Source organism: Cebus imitator, unplaced genomic scaffold, assembly GCF_001604975.1.
Source record: "Cebus imitator isolate Cc_AM_T3 unplaced genomic scaffold, Cebus_imitator-1.0 Scaffold93, whole genome shotgun sequence".
Taxonomy (NCBI): Eukaryota; Metazoa; Chordata; class Mammalia; order Primates; family Cebidae; genus Cebus; species Cebus imitator.
Genome location: NW_016107408.1, coordinates 438,257 through 457,677, shown reverse-complemented (window position 1 = coordinate 457,677; position 19,421 = coordinate 438,257). Strand labels below are relative to the sequence as shown.

The 19,421-nt window shown below is 37.0% G+C and overlaps 1 pseudogene; it reads right to left on the bottom strand.

Moving 5' to 3' along the window:
- Positions 1–4,145: 4,145 nt before the first annotated feature.
- LOC108309335 lies at positions 4,146–4,590 on the bottom strand (annotated as a pseudogene).
- Between the last annotated feature and the right edge of the window lie 14,831 nt (positions 4,591–19,421).

Below are 19,421 nucleotides of genomic sequence, written 5' to 3'. Positions count from 1 at the left end.
GTTAGGATGAAGGCCATGCTAAGAGTGGCAATTTGAAATATAACAAGCAGGAATACAGTCCTAGGTAATTGATTATTTATGCCTGAATTTTAGGGATGAGCTAATGAAATAGAGATGATACTGTTGAATAGTTAAATGTGAACACTAGAGGTAGTCTAACTGCCTTCAAATTCCATTTCACCATTTATTATGTGTGTGGTATTGCACAATTCATTTAACTTTGCTAAATCTCAGTTTCTCCATCTATAAAAGAGAGATAATAAACCGTATAAAGTTGTAAAAATAATTAAATAAGATCATAACACAAAATACTGAGCAAAGTGCCTGGTGTCTCGTATGTGCACAAATATAATTTTACTTATTTATTTGTTTTGTTTTGAGACAGGGTTTCACTCTGTCATCCAGGCTGGAGTGCAGTGACACAACCAAGACTCTCTGCAGCCTCAACCTTTCTGGGCTCATCAGTTATAATTTAAAATAATGATAATGATAATGGTGGTGGTGATAGCATTATGGTCTAGCTAGGGTCTGGCCAAGAAAGCTGCAGATAAGATATAATTGGAGTTGTTTGGTTGTCCATTCATTCATTTAATCATTCATCAACATTTAATACATACCAGATACTGTGCCAGGTATCTGAAATTTGGGAACAAACCTAAGGCACAGTATTACAGACTTGCCAATACAAAGAAGAATGTATTACAAATGGAAGGTTTTGTTACTAGCCACCACTCCTCATGGACGTAATCTACTCAATCCACCAACTGCAAGGCTACTGTTAGATCACACATGGTATTAAGACTGAATCCACTAATGCATTTCCTCATTGTTGCAACTGACTTGGAAATGAAGCAAAGTTTGGTGGCAGTGACAGCAATATATGGCAGCAAGAAACAGTACTGAAGTCTGAAATAACTATGGTTAATTCTGGATTATTCAGTCTCCTCCAGGAGCCCAACTCTTCCTAAAAGATATGCTAGTACTACAAAAAGTGCCCCAAAGTGTCTTGGAGTCTCACGCTTATATTTGAGTGTTGGTTTGACCACATTCTAGTTTTAGAAACTTTAACCTATGAATTATCCTTTCTTATCTTCTGTTCTTTTATTCTGTTCAGGACTGTGAAGTTAGCTGAACTGATTGAAAAATCTACAGAGGAGTGGATAATAGCGGATGTGCTGAGTATTTCCAGATCCAATCTCTACTGTTTTTTACCTAACGCATATGAATCCTGAATCAAAGGGCTTCTTTGCCTCTGACTTCTAGTTAATTTTGACTAGGTGGAGGCACAGAATGGCTAAGAGGAAAGTGATATCAGAGTAGTTATCTCTCTACACATTTCATATGGACTATAACTGTTTAACAAACTTCATATTTCCTGTCAAGGGTCCTATCAGTGTAGCTCTCTCTAAGTTCCCACAATCTTTCCATTCCTGCATCCCTAAGGTAGTTTTGTTTTACCTCTGTCACTAGCTCCAGGTACTGAAGTATCTTTTGCTGTAGCTTCTGACCCTATGTACCTCTTTGTAATAGTCCCTTTGTGAAATGCACTACAAATTCCCCCATTTATTTTTTGCTTCTTTTTTCTTGCCATCTTCTTGACCTCATCACATGGGCTCTGCTATTTCAGTCAGGATTCATATTTGCTTCCCTCTCTTACTAGCCATGTGAACTTTGGCAAGTTAGTTACCCTTTCTTGCCTCAACTCCCTGTCTATTGTTTTGAGCTCAGGATCATTGTGAGGATTATATGGAGCATAATAAGCACGTCATACATGATAATTATTAGGAGGTGTGAAACATTTTGACAGATCTCAACTATTCTGCATCTGGAAGATTAATGACGATAGTTTTATTAAAACCTAGATTGGTGCCGCAGTTGCTGTTATGGGGGAATTGTAAAATAACTATTTTGCAAAAGAAAATAATATCCAATTTTAAAATAAATTAAAATTGACACAAGCATTTTTGCTAGCCAGCCTCCAAAAAGACCTCCAGAGATTCTCATCCCCATGTCTTCATGCCTTCCTGGAGTTCCCTCCCATGTTGAACGGAGTTTGTCTGTGAAATAGGTAGGATATTACAGATGGTTTGTGAATTCTAAGTCTGGTTCTAAAGGACATGGTGGATTCTATCTTGTTCTTCTTTGGATCACTCTTTTAGGGGGATGTCAGGTGCCATGTCATGATGATACACAGGCAATTTTATGAAGAAATCCAACTGGCAAGGAAATAAGTCCTCTTGCCAATAGCCAGTACCAGCCTGCCAGCATATGAGTGAGCTATCCTCCCCAGCCAAGCCTTCATATGACTGCAGATGCAGCAACATCTTGACTGCACCATAATGAGAGAGCCTAACCCAGAATCATTCATCCAAATCAGTCAACTCCTGATCTGCCAGGCCATGTGAAATAATAAACACATATTGGTACTTTAAGCCACTATGTGTTTGTTAATTTATTATACAACAATACGTAATTATGTTCTCTGTATTCCAACATGTCTGTTGAATACTCAGGAATCTGTGACTTTAAAAAAGCAAAGACTTCATGGGAATTAAGGCTTTGCTTTTGTAAAATCACAGATTCCTGAACCTCATGGGAATTAAGCCACAGTGATCTATTATCCTAATGAGGAAAATCAGCATGGTTTTCTTTCTCACTCTTGAGTAATAAACTAGTTCATCTTGGTCCAGGTTTATTGAGTCTATTTGTAGTCATAAAAGAGCTTCCACTATTACCCTGGAGATCTCCTTTTGTAATGTAATAATTACTGGCCACAGGAAAGCCACTTGATGAGTTTAGTATTGTTTTACATTTCCCGATATTCTCTACTGTTTCAGTACTTCATTAATTTTATTGTATCATGTAATTATTTTCATTAATGTTTAAACTTTCAGTGACGTGTACTTCTAATTCTGTCATGCTCTTACAGCTTAGACAAAGCCTATTTATTTGGCCTCTATAATTTATCCTTTAATCTTCATTTATAAATCAGTTGGTTCATCTTCTTTCCTGGTTATTCCAGTTCTTTGAACTCATTCCAACTCTATCAGGAGAAAAGGAGTTCCCTACTGAGCCATGTAGTTTGACCACAGCTTTATCTCAGCCATGCACTGAATACTCACTTGTAATACCTTTCATTTATTTTGCAAGGCAAAGTAACTCCTAATATTAAGAAATATTTGTATTTTTTAAAAAATTGTTGCCTTTTATGAAAATGTGTTTTAGTAAAACATGATTGGGCGCCAAAGTTTCAAATTGTTGAAAGAGTCACTCCCACGTAGAACTCACACTTGCAATTTATGAGCCAGTGAAAAATTAAAAGTAAAAGGTAAAAAACAAAACAAAACAAAACCTGGTTCTCTATGACTACAAGTTTTAATTTTTGCATTGCTCCACAAACACGTATTTTTTAGGTAGTTTACATTATTTTGTTTCATTTGAAATATGGCTTCATGGCAAAGTGATTTGGAATTCAAGAGCCCCGAACTTTCATATCTTGATTCTGTTTTTGTTTTTTCTTTTGGGGGTTTTGGAGGTAAATTGCTATTTTTTATTGGAAAACAAATATACAGCTTGGAATATATTTGAGGGAAATTCTGCCATAAGCAAATTTTCTTTAAGTGGCTAAACAAAGTTTAAAAAGCAAGTAACAATAAAGGAAAATGTTTCTGGATAGAACCAGTAGTAAAAAAAAAACAAACAAACAAGGTATGAGTACGTGGATGATACACTCCTTTTGCAATAGTGCAACTTTTAAATTCGTATTGTCGGCTGCCCATTGTCTCTGCAAAGTTACAACTCCACACTTCAACAACAACATGCTGCAGTTTCTAAAGAAAACTAAAAAAATGGCATAACCCAGATGTTCTCCCACTTGACAAACTTCATCTAAGTTTAGCTGTGCAGAAGGGCTTAGACAGATCCAGAGTAAGCCACATGCAACATGTTACTTGATCAATTTTTTAAAATAAGGTTTCAGAACAATTACAGTAAGATAAGAGAAGAAAGCATGGAGGAATGAAGCCCTAGTTACTATGCATGCATTTTTTTGACGGTAGGAAGAAACCTTTTAGAGATGTTATAAAGAAAGAAAAAAGCAAATAAACAATTTTTATAAGAAGTTCAACACATCCTGTACAAGGCCTTCACTTTGCTGTCATCATTTGTAAACTCTTCATGGTTTACTTGACCATCACCATCAATACCTGCTTCCCTGATCATTTCACCAACCTCATCATCTGTTAACTTCTCTCCAGCGTTTGTCATCCCATGGCGAAGTTCTGCTGCATTGATAGAGCCATTGCCATCCTTATCAAATATGTGGAATGCTTTTCTAATTTCTTCTTCACTGTCTGTGTCTTTTGTTTTTCTTGCCATCATTGTCAGAAATTCAGGAAAGTCAGTTGTTCCATTACCATCAGCATCTACTTCCTTAATCATGTCTGGTAACCCTGCTTTTGTGGGATACTACCCAAGAGACCTCATTATTGTTTCCAATTCCTTTGTTGTTATAGTTTCATCATCATCTCCGTCAAATAGTGAAAAATCTTTGAATTCTTGAATATGCTCTTCAGTCAGTTGCTCAGCCATGCTGCAAGCACTAACAGTTTCTGAGACGTGACCACACAATCACTCCCTTATCTTCATTCTCACCAATGAAATCTCTATCCTGGAGCATGCCATTTGCCTACTGTTCTCTTCAACATGTTCATAACTAAAATGCAGATACACCCGCTCTTCCTTTCACAAGGAAATGCTGTCGAGAAAACCTAAGACATCTTATCTATAAATAAATATACAACATAAAGATACACCATAAATATTCTATACTATAAAGAACAGTTTAACATACATATAAATATACTTTAAATATGACAGTTTTCTAATAGTCTAAAATAAGTCAATTATATTGAAATCAAATCCAGTTATATACAAAGCTCACTTACATTACAGTAGAGATAGTTGAGATTAGAATAATATTAGGAGAAAATAAAGATTAACACACATGTTCAGCTAGATTCACGTTCATGTTGTCATGGTGCATATTTATTAGGTTATAATACTAGGCTGAAGTATCCCAAATTCATATCCTTTTACACAATCAAGAGCATAATTTCAAATAACATATCTTTGTTATGGTGAGCATTCCACTTCAAAGCTAGAGATCTGCATCCATCCTAAAGACATGGTTCCTTAGCTCAGAGAAGTCTCCCTGTCCCCATCCAGTGGGGACACTTTGGCATGCTAACCTGAGTCAGGGGCTTCAGGGTGATCCATGAGACACACAGACAGCAAGTGAAATAACTGCCATTCCAAAATCACAAGCCCTCTAGAAAATGTGTTGTATTCTCTGAGCTCAATGTCTCCTACTTAAAGATAGTACCGGCAAAATAGATTTTTGGTCTCATAATCACATGAGATAACACATGTAAATCTCTATACATCATGTCTAGATCAGAATAAGGTCTCAATACATAATGATGGTGATAATCATTGATTTTCTCAGGTAAAGACCATCCTTTCTATAAGATATTGAAAAACAATTAACTAGTAGGAAATGTCATTTCTTATGGAAAACTATGCAGCCATTAACAGGAAATATTTTTAATAAGATCAGTATGTATCTCCCACTAGCATAATCCTTGTAAATCACTTACATCAACCACAACTTGTCATTTTTTTCTTGTTTAGCCCACTACTAAGAGAGAATATGACATTAATATTTTCATACTTTATATATTATTTTTTTAAACCCACAGTTTCAACCTTGCTTCTAAAGGGTTAGAAACATAGAAGAATAAAACAAAACAAAAGAAAGAAAGAAAAAAAAAAACAAAAAAAAGCCCAAGATATAGATAGGTCTGTACTTAATGGGATAATATAAAATGAAACCAGATGGAGATTTTATACCTCTATTTTTGTTTCACTTCATGAAACAGATAACTAAAAAACATCTTTTTCAATGTTGGTCTCCTAATCTTTGTCACCTTCCACCAAAATGTTAGGTTGGCAAAGGTTCTATGTGTACCTCCTCCTTTATCACCCTTTGCTTTAGGGAAACATATGCTTTTATGAAATGATCACCAAAAAAAGCTGGGTAAATATTTTCAAGATAAGCCTGGAGATCTTACTGTCTCTAAATCATCAACAGACAAAAGGGAGAGAGAGAGAGAGAGAGAGTTTCCTATTCAAACATGTTGCTCAAGAGCTAATGGGAGTATTATTATGATTGATAGGCTAGAATCTTTGTCTTTAGGGAAAGTAACAGGAACACTTAATGGGGTAGGAACTGACCAATATTTACACTGGAGGTGAAGCCACATTTTATTTTATCTGGGGTCAAATATTACTGAATGTGAAATACATTCCTCAGATTAATGTTGCCCTCTCTTCACCCCAGCCAGGGTGTCTGAGGTTCCCATGAACTCTTGCAATCAATCTCCATTTGTAATACTCCCAAGATTCAAAGTTTAGCAACTAAGCAGGATTACATGGCTGCTTCATTCTGGGATGGGTGCATACCAAACTATAGGTAAATAAAGCTTATTACTCAAACTCTAAAAACAGTAAATATTCTTAGTGGCTTCCTAACTGTGTGAATGCACAATGCCTATTAAGTAAAACGGTCTCTACATAAATCAAAATATTAGGCTGAATATTTCAGACTTATAAAAATAATAGCAATGTGATTCTGCCAGTAATGATTGTGACTGAACAAAAAAACAAGGTGTTGTTTATACAACTATTTTAGCTATTAAGTAGGAAATAATTTCTTATTTTACCTTGATATTTTGGTATTTAAAACAGAAGTTTCAGAGTGATAACACTGTCAGCACCTTCTTTTCCTATCTGGTTTGTAACATTTTTAGTAAATTGAAGTGAAAAGAACCAGGCAATCCTTGAGATTAAACAGAAAGCGCTTTCTCTTCAGGGCTTGCTTTGGAAGACCCCTCAAGGCTAAATCTTTACTTTCAGTTTGAGAATCAGTCGCTCTAAGTAAAGGAATCAAAGTCTATCATATTTACACCAGGCTTGAAGATCAGCACCGAAGTGTTGTCTGTTCTCCTTTGGGCCTCAGCTTCCTTGCTTCCCATTTTTTAAAAAACTACTCCAATCAGGGTTTTGTATTTGCTGTTTCACCCAAACTGCTCTTGTCATCATAACTTCTGCACTATATGCTATGGCCAATTATTTTATTTAATACAGTTGATCACTTCCTTCTCCTGAATTTCTGGAACATTATATTCATATAGTTTTATCTTTTGGGGATTTTCCAGAGGTGTTTGCTTATTCCTTCTCATCTTCCCAACCTCTAAATATAGGCAAGCTCAGGGGACCAGATTTTGGGCTTCTTTTCTGTCTATACTCACTTATTTAAAAATGCTGATGGCATATAAATGTATTCTCCAGCCAAGACTTCCCCCTGGAAATCTCAACTTATACTTCCAGCTACGTATCTGGAGTCTTCTCTGAGGCACATAATGGAAGTCTCAAATTAAAAATGTCTAGAATTGCTCAAGATGGATTAAGACTCAAAACCATAAAAACCCTGGAAAAAGGCCTAGGTAATATCATTCAGGACATAGACATGGACAAAGACTTAATGACAAAAACACCAAAAGCAATTGCAACAAAAGCAAAATTGACATATAGAATCTAATTAAACTAAAGAGCTTCTGCACAGCAAAAGAAACTAGCATTAGAGTGAACAGGCAACCAACAGAATGGGAGAAAAATTTTGAAATCTACCCATCTGACAAAGTTCTGATATCCATAATCTACAAGAATCTTAAACAAATTTACAAGAAAAAAGAACCTCATCAAAAAGTGGGTGAAGGATTTAAACAGACACTTCTCAAAAGAAGATATTTGTACAGCCAACAAACATATTTTAAAAAGCTCATCATCGCTGGTCATTAGAGAAATGCAAATCAAAACCACAATGGGATGCCATCTCTCGTCAGTCAGAATGGCGATTATTAAAAAGTCAGGAAACAATAGGTGCTGGCGAGACTGTGTAGAAATAGGAATGCTTTTACACTGTTGGTGGGAATGTAAATTAGTTCAACCATTGTGGAAGACAGTGTAGTATGGCAATTCCTCAGGGATCCAGAACCAGAAATACCATTTGACCCAGCAATCCCATTACTGGGTATGTACCCAAAGGAATATAAATCATTCTACTATTAAGACATATGCACACATATTTTTTATTGCAGCAATATTTACAAGAGCAAAGACATGGAACCAACTCAAATGTCCATCAATAATAGACTGGACAAAGAAAATGTGGCACATATACACCATGAAATACTATGCAGCCATCAAAGAGAATGAGATCATGTCCTTTGCAGGGACATAGATGAAGCTGGAAGCCATCATCCTCAGCAAACTAACACAGGAACAGAAAACCAAACACTGCATGTTCTCACTTATTAGTGGGAGTTGAACAGTGAGAACACATGGACACAGAAAGGGGAACAACACACACTGGGGCCTGTCTGGGGGTAGGGGCAAGGGAAGGGAGAGCATTAGGACAAATACTTAATGCATGCAGGGCTTAAAATCTAAATGATGGGTTGCTAGATGCAGAAAACCACCATGGCACAGGTATACCTACGTAACAAACTTGTGCATTCTGCACATGTATTATAGAACTTAAAGTAAAATTTAAAAACAAGAACGTCTAGAATGGAACTTCTGATCTCCTATTCAAAATATTTTCTACTTCAGTTAATGACAAGTCTCCCCTTGTTTTCATCTAAATATAGAATCATTCTTGACTCTTCTCTTTCTCCTATGTCTCATGTTTGATGGCAAATATTGTTGGCTCCAACTACAAAATATTCCACTGACTCGGTCTGAGTGCTTTTGACCATCTCCATGGTCATCACTGTGGCCATTGACCACTATCTTTCTGGTTTCTGCAAGAGGCCCCTCTTTCTGGTCTCCCTGCTTCCTCTGTTTCTGCTTTACAGGCTTCTCCAAACAGCAGCCAAAAATGTCTTGGAAAAAATATGTTTGACTGTGTTGTTCCATATTTATATGTTAGTTATGCTCTTGCTTTTTCACTTCATGAGCCTTTATGATCTCATGGAACTTAGATATTCATATCAGTTACTCAACTATAACCTCAAAGTAGACTGACTCTTTACTATTTTAAGTTCCTCCCTTCTTCAAAAAACTCACCTTCATCACATCATCTTGAGATGCTTCACTTGAAATAGTTTTATTAACTCTGATCCTTTAAACTTCAGTACTGTTCTTCATGTAACAACATTCAACTTTCATTTATAAATTCATTAAACATTTATTAAGTATTAACTATGTTATCCCTTGGAGATACAACAATGCACCAAAAAGGTAAGTCCCTGCTTTCATGGAGAAAATACCCCAGCCGAGGGAGACACAGCTATCTAAAATAATATCTTTGCAAAACTGTATAATTACAAACTGAGATAAGTAAGAAGAGAGTAAAATATAGGGTGCTATGAGGACTTGCAACAGGATAAGTAAACATAGTCTGGAGTATAAGGGAAGAATTCCAGATTAAGTCATGTATTAGGGTTTACTAGAGGGACAGAACTAATGGAACAAATATATATATGGGAGATTTTATTAAGTATTAGCTCACACAATCAAAGGTCCCACAATAGGCTGTCTGCAGACTGAGGAGTAAGGAGAGCCAGTCTGAGTTTCATAACTGAAGAATCTGGAGTCTGATGTTCAAGGGCAGGAAGGATCCAGCATGGCAGAAAGATGTTGGCTGGGAGGCTAAGCTAGTCTCCCTTTTCACATTTTTCTGCTCAATTATATTCTAGCCTTGCTGGGAGCTGATTAGATTGTGCCCACCCAGATTAACAGTGGGTCTGCCCTTCCCAGCCCACTACGTCTAATGTCATTAAACATTAACTTACTATTGTCCCCTCTCCCCAGTCCCTGGACACCACCATCTTACTTTCTGTCTCCATGAATTTGACAAGAATCTGTAGCTCATTTACGTGGAATTATGCAATATTTGTACTCTTGTGACTCATTTATTTCACTTAACATAATGTCTTCAAAGTTTATCTATGTTGTAAATATGTTAGAATTTAATTCCTTTTTAAGACTGAATAATATTCCATTATATGTATATACCACATTTTTTAATTCATTTATCCACTTATGAACACTTGGGTTGCTTGCACCTTTTGGCTATTATGAATAATGCCACAATAAACACATATGTGCAAATATCTGTTCAAGTCCATGCTTTTGTTTCATTTTAGTATATACCCAGAAATTACTGGATTATGTGATTTAATTATACATTTAAATTTTTGAGAACTCAAGCTTACTTTTTTTCTGCAGTTTCTAAACAATGGTGCAGTATAGCTAGTGAATTTTTTACTCCAATATCCTATTTTGAAGTTCTAAAATTTGCTTGTTTATTTTTTTTATAATTTCCATTTTACCAATTGTCTCGTTTTTCCTACGTTGTTGTTATATTTACTTTTAAATTATTTAGCATGTCTATAATTGTACTTTTAAAGCACTTGTTTTTCAGTTTTATTATCTAATCTCTAAGTCTGTTTATATTTACTGACTTTTCTTTGTTAGCATCACATTTACTTGCTTCATTACAGGTTTAATTACTTTGATGTTATGATGTTTCTTGCTGTGGTTTTCTTTTTGTTTATCCTGACTGGGTAGGATTGAGCTTCTAGGACCTGCTAGTTTATATTTTTAAACAAATTTACCGTTAATATATGATGGACATATGGGTGTCAAGTTATTAATTGTTTGGATTTTATTCACTCCTTATTGAATTTTGTTCTGGAGGAGGAGTTAATTTACATGCACATCAGCATGATTATTTTAAGATTTGCTTTTTAGCTTTGTTAGGATTCATCTAAAGGTCCCCTTTTACTAACGAGTGAACTTCCTGGCACATCTACTGAATGTTTATGTTCTTCAACAAAGATTTTCACTCTAGCTAGTAGAAAATTAAAGATCTCATAGTCTTGTCCAAGATTTGATCATTACAGCTTACAGCTCCCCAAGATCTTTCCTTTACTCAGTAAGTTATTTTTTGCATAGACTCTTGGAGTATCTTCCTACATGTGTGAACTTACTATTCAGCCAAATACTCAATAGGATGCCTGTGAATATTTTAGGATCTCCTTCACTAAACAGTTCTTTCTCTCTACAGCTGGGCCCCACGAATTCCAGCTGCATTGCTAGCCCTGAACTCCATCCCTCTTTAACTAAGCAAGGTCTTTGTTTTCTGACGAGGCTTTTCCTTCTTGCATTGCACTGCAGAAAATGCCTTCAGGCAGAAAGCTGGGGCAACCATGGTGGTCATCATTTCTCTTTTCTGAGAGTTCACCGAACTGCATTACATGATCCAGCATCTGTAATTTCTATAATCCAACATCTAAAACAATCCGATTACAACCAACATCTGTAACAATTTCACAGATCTTCGTCTGGTTTTGTGGTTGTTTACAAGGAGACATTTAATGCAGTGCAGTTACTCCATCATGACCAGAAGCTGGAATCTCTCCTTTCTGTTTTCATTCTCAGTTTCTATTGTCAGTTTTATAATTCTACTCTCATCTTAAATGTTCTCCAGTGGATTATTTTTGGCCTTCTCCTCATTTGATTCACTCTCTGGAATGAGCTTATCTGCTCCCATGGCCTCAATTTTCATTAATATTCTAAGGGCCCCTTAAATCTATATCTTTTGGCAAGCTTCTCTTTCCCATAATTCATGAGAATCAATCTCCCCTTGGACCTTATTATTTAGAAGTCCTAAGACATCTCCAAGTCTGTGTCCAAAACTGAATTCATCATCTCTTTCCTTAGATGAGCTTTCTTCCTGTATTCTCTATTGCAGTGAAGAGAGGCACACCATCCATCAGACACAAAACAAAAAGTCTGGGATTTATTCAAGCCTTCTGTTTCTTTCTAAGTTCTTGCATCTAATAAATTACTGATACAGTTTGGCTGTGTGCCCACCCAAATCTCATCTTGAATTGTAGCTCCCACAGTTCCCACATTTCATGGGAGGGACCTGGTGGGAGGTAATTGAGTTATTGGGGTGGGTCTTTCCCATGCTGTTCTTGTGATAGTGAATAAGTCTCACGAGATCTGAAGGTTTTATAAAGAGAAGTTCTGCTGCACAAATTTTCTCTTGCCTACCACCATGACTGTGAGGCCTCTCCAGCCATGTGGAACTGTGAGTCAATTAAACCTCTTTCCTTTATAAATTACTTAGTGTCAGGTATGTCTTTAGTAGCAGCATGAGAACAAACTAATATAGTTATCAAGTCCTATAGTTTCTACTTGTTTAATATTTCTGAAAATCACTTCTTCCTCTCTATCTTCACTGCACTATTAGCCTGGATCCACCTAATCTATCCCATGCATCACTGCATTGTTCCACAATTTTACTCTTACAGATCATTATCTATGTTCCAGGTACTGTTCTAAGCAATTTTGCATGTATTCACTCTTCTAATTCTTATTATAACTTTACAGCATTAGTACTATTATTATCAAAGGAAAGAAGAGCCAGGGCACAGAAAGAACTTCTCCAAGGATTGCACAGCTGTTATTTGGAATAGCCAGGATACATAGGCTTTTCCCCCGAGTCTTTGGTCTTAACTGCTGGGATATACTGCTTCTCAAACTGTTTTTTTGTTTATTTGTTTTTTATTTTTATTTTGTTTGTTTTCATTCAATTTATTCTTCACACTGGCTTTTTTGAAGTGTGAGTGTGATCATTCTTCTCCTCTAATTATAATATTTCACTATATTCTCATTTTCAAGGTAACATATAAACACTAAATCATTTATGTACCCTACTTATCCAAGAACAAGAATATCTTCCCTTTCTGTCCCTTTTTCTTCACTATAATCTCTTTTTAAAAAATATCTATTACCGACAACTTCCTGCCATTTATAATAATTTGTTATTAATCCTCTGATTTTATAGGTTGTGCCACTAGCTATATGGGGCAGATAAATTGATTTTGTTTGCCAACCTCTATAGTTCCATGTAATTTATTTACAGAGATGATTTCCTCCTAAAATCTTGATGACTTCCCCTCTCTCTGCTAACAAGCCACAAAGGAGTCTTTGCTAATATCCTGTCCATTGCTGGCTTCAATACATTGACTTCTGCTCTTTCCCATCTTTTGTGGACATAGTAAAAATACACAATCAGTCAATATCCACAGGGGAGTCTTCAAATAGATAATTTTGAAAAATAAGATTGGGCCAGCAGCAGACCAAGCCAAATGGCTGTAAATTCACTCAGCATCCTATATGGCATCAGTCTCTATTCCACACTTTTTTTTTTTTTGGGGGGGGGGACGGAGTTTCGCTCTTGTTACCCAGGCTGGAGTGCAATGGCGCGATCTCGGCTCACCGCGACCTCTGCCTCCTGGGTTCAGGCAATTCTCCTGCCTCAGCCTCCTGAGTAGCTGGGATTACAGGCACGCGCCACCATGCCCAGCTAATTTTTTGTATTTTTAGTAGAGACAGGGTTTCACCGTGTTGACCAGGATGGTCTTGATCTCTTGACCTCATGATCCACCCGCCTCGGCCTCCCAAAGTGCTGGGATTACAGGCGTGAGCCACCGCGCCCGGCCTATTCCACACTTTCTAGTGAAAGTCAAGCGAACTGCGCTAAATCATGTAGCCATATCTTTACCCACATTTAGCTAGATCAAATCTTCTTGATCTGTGATAGCCTCTTTCTGTCTCTATGGCTCTATCTCTCTGGTTCTGTCTCTCCCTCTCTCTCTCTCTGTTCTTTTTCTCTGTCTCTGTGTATGTGTATTTGTATCTGCCTTTCTTTTTCTTTCTCATCGATGTCTCTCCCTCTCTCTGATGCATGCACACACACACACACACACTCATCATTCTCTCCTTCTCTTTCCTTCCACAATACACAAGGTTTCATGTTAGATCTGCCATTTGGCAATGTGCTATACTCCTTTACCTTTTCCTCCTTTTCTAAGCTTGCTAGTGATTGTGAGATGATTACAGCTATGAAATTTTAATCATCATAAACCTCATCCAAAAAGGGTGAAACAATGTGTGACATGTTACTATCCCTCTAAGTTATGGTTACATAAACATAGCTTTTATTAATTTTACAGACATTATCTCTGCTTTTAGAGTGAATTTTTTTTTTTTTGCCTTCTTGGATTTATAGAGAACCTGACAAATCAATGCAAGTGTGTAAAATATGCTTTTATTTCTTCTTGTTGACAGTGGACAAATAGTTATTTCATAAGGTGGGTATGTCTTCTCTTATATTTTTAGTATAATCATTATCTGAGAGAATATACTTACTAGCTTTAATGAAGACACAGTCATTAAAGGATATCTACTCTTTATTTGTCCTGCTAAAAGAACTTTCCCCAGTAGTGGTAGAAAAGGCATTCACGTTTTAGAAAAGTGCTCAGGATTCTCTCTCCTTTGCTCCAAATGAGGAAGAATTGGCCTTTATCTAGTATCCTTTTCTCAGTTCATTTATATTTTATTTCAGAGCTTCCGTGAGCAATTCAGAGCTGCTTGGGTCAACATTCTAAAACCATACAAATACAGCCCAGTCTGGGAAACATGGCAAAACTCCATCTATACTGAAAATGCAAAAATTTAGCTGGTCATGGTGGCACATGCCTGTGGTCCCAGCCACTCAGGAGGCTAAGGTGGGAGGAATGCTTGAGACTGGGAGGTAGAGGCTGCAGTGAGCAGAGATTGAACCATTGCACTCCAACCTGGGTGAAAGAGTGGGACCTTGTCTCAAGAAACAAAACTGTAAAATGTTATATTTTAAATAATTGTGTGTGCGTGTGTGTGTGTGTGTGTGTGTGTGTGTGTGGTGTGGTGTGTGGTGTGTGTGTGCCTTAAACAGAAGCTTCTGCTCTGAAGAACAGATGTGTTTTCATGCACATATGCTCATTGGGCCAAAAGTCAGGAAATCTGAGTTCTACTGGCAGCTCTGTTATTTTTTGATGTGTGATTCTGAGAAAATCCCTTAAATTCCATTTGATGCACTATCTCCTCTGTAAAGTGAAGGGGTGGAACTCTTGCTTTTCTTTCAGTTCCCAAGTTCTTTTATACACAACCCCTCCATGGTTAGACAAATATTGGCATATGATATGTTTAAGACACAGATATCATGCGTTAGGCCTGAAGCATATAACGTAGAAATATGATGTCTTAAGCCCTGCTCAGTATGTCGTGTTAAATCCTTAAAACAACATTTATCCAAACTTACCTTACTACTTTTATTTGAACCTAAAATTATAGGATTCTAAGGCTTTGGAGTTAACTTACTTTAGCCCTCATTTTGGTCACAAGGTGTAATCTAATCCTCCCAAACTGTGGAATACTGAAAATCACACGAAAGCTGAAAAATGCCAAAACAAACATGTTTTTCACAGATTCAGGGAAAGCAGAAATACAGTGGTGTTTTCCCCAGGAAATTTTCTGCACTGTCCAAACCCAGTTACAACAGGTTTTTTCTGGCCTGGCCTTTTGACCATCAAATGGAATCACTTCGCTCCAGAGAGAATTCTGCAGTGGCCAGCAGGGAGGCCAGGATACATGCAGCACCCCTCTCTGATTCTCCTTGCTGAGATCTGAGCTCAAACGATGCCGCGGATTCATTCCGATTCCCCCATCCAAAGAGTTTCTTAAATGATATTTCCTAGACCACTCCACCAGTTTATAGTCTGTTGTTTTAACAACCGCACCTCCCTTTCCCAGGGTCGAGTGCCTGGTCATAAGAAGAGAATGCCAACATCATTTATTTTATGCCCTGGTTCACTCCTGAGTCACACTGGTGAATGAGTTGGAAATGATTTGGTGCCTAAATAACCATGACTGTTTATATGTGAAGATATCATTCACGCAGTGGACAAACCTCAGTCAGAAGATTATTTTCCATGTGCTTATGTAAGCACGCAGCACATATTCGAAAAATTATTGTGAAAAAATACATTTGAATGGAAGCATTATATATATTTAATATGAATATTAAATTTAATATTTGTATTTAATATTTAATTATATATATACATAAAATAAAGATGACAATGAATACTTGGTTCATCACATGTTTTATTTATTCTGTGGAGAGTCCAGAATACATTTTCAAATGCTGCTTACTGGCTGGGCACAGTGGCTCAGGCCTGTAATCCCAGCACTTTGGGAGTCCAAGGCGGTTGGATCACTTCACGCCAGGAGTTCAAGACCAGTCTGGCCAACATGGTGAAACCCTATCCCTACTAAAAATACAAAAATAAGCTAGGCATGGTGGCTTGGGCATGTAGTCTCAGATACTTGGGAGGCTGAGCTGGAAGAATCACTTGGACCTGGGAGGTGGAGGTTGGAGTAAACCAAGATCCAGCCTGGGTGACAGAGCAAAACTCTGTCAAATAAAAAAAAAAAAGTGCTGCTTGCTTTCTGCCCACTTCTCTGATTTTTGAAAGCCACTTCTTCCTCCTCTTTTTCCCTCACCAAGCCTTTTCTGTCTCACTGTATAGATGGTACATGCTTGGAGAATGCACATTCACTTTAATATTAAGATAATTTGGAAGGCAAATCCCATACCAAAACATATGTATTTTATAAGCATGAATAAATTTTGAATTTTCTTCTGTTCGAAATTTTCTCCACCAATGTTCCTCTCTACTCATACAGGTAAATAACAGTTGATGTATGTAAGTGTGTGCGTACACATGTGTGTGCATGAAGATGAATTGCATTGTTCAAGACTGCAGTACTGGGAAAGTACACATTTCATACTAGAGTAAACATTTAAACCTATCTACTAAAATTAGATGTGAAAAAAACTCCTCCAAGGGAGGTTACTCTCTTTTCCCAACCATCCTACACAAAAAGGTGTCCCAGAGATATTGTCAAAAAAAATGACTGGATAGGTCAATAAGTGTCCGCATGAATGGTTGAATGCCTTCTGTAGCAGCTGATGAGTGATCGTATTGGTTTTTACCATGATCTAGAATATGCCTGTGAGTTTTCTTATTATGAAATCTAATATCCACAGGAAAGTTCATTGATGAGATGAAGTTTTTTGGCAATTGAACTTGTTCTTGCTGTTTGGGTTATGGAAATTAGGCAAAGTCAGGCAACCTGCTAAGTTTCCTTCTATAAACAGAACAGGGGAAGGTAATCAATTGGTACTATGTGACACTTTCTTTGAATATGTGCAAAAATGTATCTGAAATGGAAAATCAAAGAAGCGAGGCTGATACCAAGCGTAATACATTTATTTCAATGCAGTTGCATCACTGGGAATCTAGTTAATCAAAAGAAGTACACTGAGCCTTAGATTAAGGGATAAAGGCATGTGCCTAGAGTGGTCCCACCTTGGTTTTGTGTTTCTTTCAATTCTTTGATATATGCCTATCAAGACATCATTCAGCCCTGAGCTGGGTGACCAAATCATATGAAAGCCTGAAGTTTCTAGTCATATGATTCTAGAACATTAATGGTAACATTCTTAGAAAACATACATTGATATTGTGATTGCAATAGAATCTGGAGCTCAGCAGCCTGTGTTTTTTGTTTTTTTGTTTTGTTTTGTTTTCCCGCATACACTTCTGTAATATCAACTGTAAAAATCAACACACTTTGTACTTGCCAAATGGGAAGTTATCAAGACATAAGCTGGCATTCTTTATGCAGCAAAATATCTTATTCAGACTCAGCTCTGCCACTAAACTGGCCAGGCAGGCTTTCTCCTGGCAGACTCTCAGAAATATCAGTTTCCCTTTTTCTCTTTGCTCTCTCTGAACTTCCACTCCCAGGAAGGAAATAACCACACTCTGCAAAAGATTAAGATGTTCATTTTACTATGCAAAAGATGTCTCCATGCCCCATAATTATCATTGTAAAAGAAGTATATAATAAGAACAATAATTTCCTGTTTGTCCCATCAGTTGAGCTTTTCATATTCTTTGAGAAGGAGAGTGAAGATTTTGCTGAAAAGAAAATGATGCTTATATTAGAAGTTACCAGGAGTGAGACTTGTTTTATTTTAATGTTGTTTATTTCACTTTATCTCTTTCCAATTCTAGCAAGGAAATGAGAACTTGTTGTCTTAAAAATTCAATGTCATGACATTTCAGCTCCATTGGTTTTTGGTAAATAACTTGTTGCTGAGGAGAGAGGTTGCTGGAAGACTCTCAGAGTCAATTCCATTTTCATCAAGAACTGGTAGCCTTGATGTGGGTTGGATCATTTTTGAGTCTGAGGCTAAATGCCTTCTTGGTTCCTTTTGAGAAAGTACTGATTTAAGGGGACAGATATTGTGTCATCACTATTCAAGAGCTTAAAATAAATGGTTAAGAATCTGAAAGCGTGGTTGAGGGTTGCCTGTGCTGGCATTGTGTAAAAGAAAGGGCTGTGTTTGATTTGTACATTTGAATTAAAATGTGATCAAGGATTCTCCAAAGTGTAACCAAACAGAATTGCCCAGTCTTGTTTTGATAACTAAATAATAGATGACTTCTGTTATTATGTATGCTACATACTTAACAATACTAATAAATAGTGTGCTTTCTGGAAATTTCTTTTGGATCAGGACAATGGAAAGCTCTACATCTTGCTGCTAATGATCAGCCTTTAGAACTTCAGAGAGAGGAAGACAGCAATCCATGCATAGTGTATATAATATATACAACACTGCAAAGATGAACTACAAAAATCACTCAAGATAAATGATTGTATGTTTCCACATTGATCCATGCACTGGTAATTATACATCTGAACTCCTTAAGTAGTATCATAATCAAGTGGTAATCCTTGCAGATAAATATGGTGTCACCAACTTCAAAAGTGAAATGACCACACAGAGGACTAACTTCTGATTAACCTTAGAAGGCAAATTTTTTATTTAGTTATTTAGAGACTGAGTCTCACTCTATTGTCAGGCTGGAGGGCAGTGGCCCAATCTTGACTCACTGCAGCCTCCACTTCCCAGGTTCAAGTGATTATCCTGTCTCAGCCTCCCAAGTAGCTGGGATTACAGGCACAGACCACCACACCCAGGTAATTTTCGTGTTTTTAGTAGAGACGGGGTTTCACCATGTTGGCCAGGATGGTCTCGATCTCCTGACCTCGTGATCTGCCTGCATTGGCCTCCCAAAGTGCTGGGATTACGGGTGTGAGCCACCACACCTGGATGAGGAGGCAAATTTTTACCATCCAACCTGGGCTTAACTTTACCCAATGGCCAACTTTTTGAGTCCAATAGAGAATGATTGATTAAACTTTACAGAGTTTGGAATTTCATAAGAAAATAAACAGGGACCAAGTAAAAGCATACTAATGACTTAAATTTTCTTTACATTTGAAAAAAACAAGGCAATGTCTATAAGCTTCTTTAGTGACAG